We start from the raw sequence: 7,127 nt of genomic DNA on the forward strand, positions 1-7,127 counted from the left end.
CACCGGGCCCATCTAGGAGTGGCACTGCAGTGTCACGCAGGATGGCCCTTCCAAAAAACCCTCCCCAAACAGCACATGACGCAAAGAAAAAAAGAGGCGCAATGAGGTAGCTGACTGTGTGAGTAAGATAAGCGACCCTAGTGGCCGACACAAACACCGGGCCCATCTAGGAGTGGCACTGCAGTGTCACGCAGGATGGCCCTTCCAAAAAACCCTCCCCAAACAGCACATGACGCAAAGAAAAAAAGAGGCGCAATGAGGTAGCTGACTGTGTGAGTAAGATAAGCGACCCTAGTGGCCGACACAAACACCGGGCCCATCTAGGAGTGGCACTGCAGTGTCACGCAGGATGTCCCTTCCAAAAAACCCTCCCCAAACAGCATATGACGCAAAGAAAAAAAGAGGCGCAATGAGGTAGCTGACTGTGTGAGTAAGATAAGCGACCCTAGTGGCCGACACAAACACCGGGCCCATCTAGGAGTGGCACTGCAGTGTCACGCAGGATGGCCCTTCCAAAAAACCCTCCCCAAACAGCACATGACGCAAAGAAAAATAAAAGAAAAAAGAGGTGCAAGATGGAATTGTCCTTGGGCCCTCCCACCCACCCTTATGTTGTATAAACAAAACAGGACATGCACACTTTAACCAACCCATCATTTCAGTGACAGGGTCTGCCACACGACTGTGACTGATATGACGGGTTGGTTTGGACCCCCCCCAAAAAAAGAAGCAATTAATCTCTCCTTGCACAAACTGGCTCTACAGAGGCAAGATGTCCACCTCATCATCATCCTCCGATATATCACCGTGTACATCCCCCTCCTCACAGATTATCAATTCGTCCCCACTGGAATCCACCATCTCAGCTCCCTGTGTACTTTGTGGAGGCAATTGCTGCTGGTCAATGTCTCCGCGGAGGAATTGATTATAATTCATTTTAATGAACATCATCTTCTCCACATTTTCTGGATGTAACCTCGTACGCCGATTGCTGACAAGGTGAGCGGCGGCACTAAACACTCTTTCGGAGTACACACTTGTGGGAGGGCAACTTAGGTAGAATAAAGCCAGTTTGTGCAAGGGCCTCCAAATTGCCTCTTTTTCCTGCCAGTATAAGTACGGACTGTGTGACGTGCCTACTTGGATGCGGTCACTCATATAATCCTCCACCATTCTTTCAATGTTGAGAGAATCATATGCAGTGACAGTAGACGACATGTCCGTAATCGTTGTCAGGTCCTTCAGTCCGGACCAGATGTCAGCATCAGCAGTCGCTCCAGACTGCCCTGCATCACCGCCAGCGGGTGGGCTCGGAATTCTGAGCCTTTTCCTCGCACCCCCAGTTGCGGGAGAATGTGAAGGAGGAGATGTTGACAGGTCGCGTTCCGCTTGACTTGACAATTTTCTCACCAGCAGGTCTTTCAACCCCAGCAGACTTGTGTCTGCCGGAAACTAACACTGCCTGTTTTTTCTCCCCAAACCTAAAACCCATTTTTAGAGGTGTTTGGGTTAAAGTCAGAAATGTATAACACATTTTTTATTGCCGGGATCACGTCACGGATGTTCCTAGTGGATTGTGTATATGTCTCCACCTTGTCGACACTGGAGTCAGACTCCGTGTCGACATCTGTGTCTGCCATCTGAGAGAGCGGGCGTTTTTGAGCCCCTGATGGCCTTTGAGACGCCTGGGCAGGCGCGGGCTGCGAAGCCGGCTGTCCCACAGCTGTTACGTCATCCACCCTTTTATGTAAGGAGTTGACACTGTCGGTTAATACCTTTCACCTATCCATCCACTGTGGTGTCGGCCCCACAGGGGGCGACATCACATATATCGGCCTCTGTTCTGTCACCATATAAGCCTCCTCATTCAACATGTCGACACAGCCGTACCGACACACCGCAGACACACAGGGAATGCTCTAAACGAGGACAGGACCCACAAAAGCCCTTTGGGGGGACAGAGTAAGAGTATGCCAGCACACACCAGAGCGCTATATATATACAGGGACTCAGGGCCGGCTCCAGGCCTACTAGCACCCTGAGCGAGAAAATTTAAAAGTGCCCCCCCCCCTCCCCCATGCGCGCGCCGAAGGCGCGCGCTCCTGAAAAAGTGGGTGTGGCCTCCTGAAAAAGTGGGCGTGGTCTCGCCCCCCAGCAGTGCCAGCTACACATGACATGCCCTCCGGCAGTGCCAGCTACACGTGACATGACTCCCAGCAGTGCCAGCTACACATGATAGTGTTCACTTTTTAGGGCAGGTTGCTGATCACAGGGAGGGCACATTTTTAAGTTAGGTGGGCAAAATGATGTACATATTGTAATGCTTGTTGTACCCATTTCCACACGCTAAAGCATGGACAGTGCGCGCCGAAGGCGCGCAGCAAAAATTTAGGGGAGTTACTTCGTGGGGAAGGTGCGTAGCCACATTATAGTGGCAATTCACATTACACCACACAGTAGTGCAGCTAATACACATTGCACCAGGTAGAACCTCCTATAAGAGCACGTTAGACACATTGCGCCAGGTAGAGCACTGAGACACACTGCCCAGCCACAGACGCCTAGCGGGAACACTACATGATATGCCCCCCAGCAGTGCCAGCTACACATGACATGCCCCCCAGCAGTGGCAGCTACACGTGACATGCCCCCCATCAGTGCCAGCTACATAAATGGCCACACAGTTCCAGATGGATAAATGCCCCCACAGCGCAGATATGCCCCCACAGTGCCAGATACATTAATGCCCTCACAGTGCAAGATATGCCCCCACAGTGCAAGAAATGCCCCCACAGTGCAAGAAATGCCCCCACGGTGCCAGATACATAAATGCCCCCACGGTGCCAGATACATAATTGCCCCCACGGTGCCAGATACATAATTGCCCCCACGGTGCCAGATACATAAATGCCCCCACGGTGCCAGATACATAAATGCCCCCACGGTGCCAGATACATAAATGCCCCCACGGTGCCAGATACATAAATGCCCCCACGGTGCCAGATACATAAATGCCCCCACAGTGCCTGATACATAAATGCCCCCACAGTGCCTGATAAATGCCCCCACAGTGCCAGATAAATGCCCCCACAGTGCCAGATAAATGCCCCCACAGTGCCAGATAAATGCCCCCACAGTGCCAGATAAATGCCCCCACAGTGCCAGATAAATGCCCCCACAGTGCCAGATAAATGCCCCCACAGTGCCAGATAAATGCCCCCACAGTGCCAGATAAATGCCCCCACAGTGCCAGATATGCCACCCACAGTGCCAGATATGCCACCCACAGTGCCAGATATGCCACCCACAGTGCCAGATATGCCCCCACAGTGCCAGATATGCCCCCACAGTGCCAGATATGCCCCCCACAGTGCCAGATATGCCCCCCACAGAGCCAGATATGCCCCCACAGTGCCAGATATGCCCCCCACAGTGCCAGATATGCCACCCACAGTGCCAGATATGCCACCCACAGTGCCAGATATGCCACCCACAGTGCCAGATATGCCCCCACAGTGCCAGATATGCCCCCACAGTGCCAGATATGCCCCCCACAGTGCCAGATATGCCACCCACAGTGCCAGATATGCCCCCCACAGTGCCAGATATGCCACCCACAGTGCCAGATATGCCACCCACAGTGCCAGATATGCCACCCACAGTGCCAGATATGCCACCCACAGTGCCAGATATGCCCCCACAGAGCCAGATATGCCCCCACAGTGCCAGATATGCCCCCACAGTGCCAGAAATGCCCCCCACAGTGCCAGAAATGCCCCCCACAGTGCCAGATATGCCCCCCACAGTGCCAGATATGCCACCCACAGAGCCAGATATGCCCCCACAGTGCCAGATATGCCCGCACAGTGCCAGAAATGCCCCCCACAGTGCCAGATATGCCACCCACAGTGCCAGATATGCCCCCAGGCCACAGAACCAGATATGCCCCCACAGAGCCAGATATGCAATGCCCCCCACAGTGCCAGAAATGCCCCCCCCATAGCCAGAAATGCCCCCACAGTGCGGATCCCCCCAATACCTGCGGCGCTGCTGGGGAGGAGTACTGCTGCTGTCCGCCTGTCCGAGTGTGCTGGCGAGCGGGCGGGAGTGCTGGCGGGCGGGCGGGCGGCCGGCCGGCGAGTCAGAGTGAGCCTGGGTCCGGGTGGCCACTTGTGTGCACTATGGCGCCGGCGTCTGACGTCAGACACCGGCGCCGCGCAGCGCGCATAGCGCACAGTGCACACGGGCCAATGCTGCACACACAGGGCCGGCTCCAGCATCGAATATGGCGGCGCCAGCGCGCGGCGCCCATTAAGGGTGGCGCCCTGTGCGGCCGCTCTATTCGAACATGCCTAGAGCCGGCCCTGCAGGGACTAACTGAGTTATGTCCCTAATAGCTTTTATATAATATACTGTATACAGTGCCAATTTTAATGCCCCCCCTCTCTTTTCCCTTTTACTGTACTGTAGAATTGCAGGGAAGAGCCAGGGAGCTTCCCTCCAGCCGAGCTGTGAGGGAAAAATGGCGCCAGTGTGCTGAGGAGATAGGCTCCGCCCCTTTTTCGCGGCCTATTCTCCCGTTTTTTATGGAATTCTGGCAGGGGTATTTACCTCATATATAGCCCCTGGGGCCATATATTGAGGTATTTTAGCCAGCCAAGGTGTTTTTATTGCTGCCTCAGGGCGCCCCCCCCAGCGCCCTGCACCCTCAGTGACCGGAGTATGAAGTGTGTGAGAGGAGCAATGGCGCACAGCTGCAGTGCTGTGCGCTACCTTGGTGAAGACAGAGTCTTCATGCCGACGATTTTCCGGACCATCTTCTTGCTTCTGGCTCTGTAAGGGGGACGGCGGCGCGGCTCCGGGACCGAACATCAAGGCTGGGCCTGCGGTCGATCCCTCTGGAGCTAATGGTGTCCAGTAGCCTAAGAAGCCCAATCCGGCTGCAAGCAGGCGAGTTCGCTTCTTCTCCCCTTAGTCCCTCGCTGCAGTGAGCCTGTTGCCAGCAGGTCTCACTGAAAATAACAAATTCTAAGACTATAACTTTCTAAGAGCTCAGGAGAGCCCCTAGTGTGCATCCAACCTCGGCCGGGCACGAAATCTTACTGAGGCTTGGAGGAGGGTCATAGTGGGAGGAGCCAGTGCACACCAGGTAGTCTAAGATCTTTCTAGAGTGCCCAGCCTCCTTCGGAGCCCGCTATTCCCCATGGTCCTTACGGAGTTCCCAGCATCCACTAGGACGTTAGAGAAAGGTTGGGACAGGAGTAACCGGTGCACAAGCTAAACACCCAAGTAGCTGAGTTATATGTGTTTCGAAAATGTTATAATATACCCACAATTTCAGTCAAATATAGAAAGTCACTGTTATTAGACAGAGGTCTCTTGTGTGGAGGTGTGCCTCAGAGAGTAATTGTATATCAAGTGGCAGGGGGGGAAAAAGAAAGGAAAGGTACTCTTGTTTTTTTGTGGGGCTTTCTTCATTAATAAATTAAAACTTAACTTTTATTTTTACAGTAATAAAATCAAAGTAATGCTCATTTTTATTTATTTTTTTGAAGCCCGAGGTGCGGTGCTCCATCACCCAGTGTCTGTGCTCAAACGTGCTGGGGGCATAGGTACTTGGACCCTCTCCCAAAGGAGAAGGGCCCTGTTACTCCCCTACCCCTCAGAGCCAAAAGGCCTACTGAGGGGAAAAAGGGACTGTGGGTCCCCCCTTGCCGAAGCGCAGAGGGACCCTCGTGTGTCCCCAGGGTTGGCCGAAGCTTCCCCCTGGGGACCGAAAACTGCATCTGGTCCTCCCCCCGTGGAGAGGACCTCAGCAACGTAGGAGAGTGGGTGGCCCATAAGGGTCTCACCTAAACCCCAAAACGAAAAACGTGAACGTGACTTACAGAAAACGAATATAAGTGCTGTGCCGTGCTTTTTCAATCAAATAAATAAGCCCCAGCCAAAAGGCCGGGGAGGGGGGTAAAAAATTGTCCTTGCCCTAGCCAAAAGGCCAGGGCAAAGGAGCAGGTGCAACAGAAGTTGAGTGCGTGACAGTGCTAGTGCCATTAAAGTGCAAGGCGCCTGCACCAGTGCAAGTTAAGGCACCCCTGGGTCGCCCCAGGGGCACATGTCACCTCGAGCTTCGAAGCCGCTCCCAACCTCTTAGCCAGACCAAGTTTCATACCCGCTCGTCCAGGGTCAACCCCCAGTACGAGAGTGGATACTAGACCAGGCTGTTCCTAAGCAACGTAAGGGTGCCCTAAGCCCTTACGAGGTAGGAATACTCAGCCCAGTTTTTCTCCACTCTCAACCAGAGGCCTTGCCACACCCCGGCATGGTACTCCACAAGGTGTTTCTCCATTCCACATCTAGGAACCTCTCACGCTCCTAGTGTAAGAACAGATACTCCACCCTGTGTTTCCCTCGAGCAGATACTACACTTGATCTTAGCCAAAAGGCCGAGAAGCAAAGTAATGCTCATTGCGTAGTACAACACCATATAGGACAGAAATCAACATATCAACAAAGAATTTTCCAAAAAAGAGGTTGTCTCAGCCTACATCTGAGATCCAGCGGGGAGAAAACATGGCACCATCGTCACAGCTACTACAGCCATTCTGCGCAACCATAGGATTACTCAGATGGTCAGTTATTGAAGGATCTGCATCCACCAGTGTGTGTCTGTATTAGTGATGAGCGGATTGCAGCTGCTGGGATCTGGGAGGCCGCCAGTAGGCATCTCAGTACATTTCCAGGAGGCTGTGGCATTAGCATATTTTAGCACTGCATTAGGGACCACATCTCAGTCAGACCCACACACATCCTATGTATATTTTATACTGATTGTCATACTATATTAAGTAAAGGGCTAGCCAAAATTTTGTATTGGTGGAATGAAGCCTTGGAAAACAGATTAAGCAGCCAGATTAAGTTGATCTCACGTACTATTTGCTGCCCGTGCGATCAACTAGACGCCGCCTATGGGGGAGTGTATTTCTGCATAGCAGGGCTGCAAACGCTTGTGCAGCCCTGCTATGCAAAAAAAGTTTCATGTAAAATAAGACCAGGGTAAGAGTTACTTACTCTGTGCGATAGATCCAGCGATGCAGGTCCCGGAATTGACGTCAGACATCCGCCCTCCA

General features: G+C 53.0%; 1 pseudogene; it reads right to left on the reverse strand.

Moving 5' to 3' along the window:
- Nucleotides 1-6,331: 6,331 nt before the first annotated feature.
- LOC135052881 (U2 spliceosomal RNA) lies at nt 6,332-6,455 on the reverse strand (annotated as a pseudogene).
- Between the last annotated feature and the right edge of the window lie 672 nt (nt 6,456-7,127).

This window comes from Pseudophryne corroboree, chromosome 2 (assembly GCF_028390025.1).
Source record: "Pseudophryne corroboree isolate aPseCor3 chromosome 2, aPseCor3.hap2, whole genome shotgun sequence".
NCBI classification, from domain to species: Eukaryota; Metazoa; Chordata; class Amphibia; order Anura; family Myobatrachidae; genus Pseudophryne; species Pseudophryne corroboree.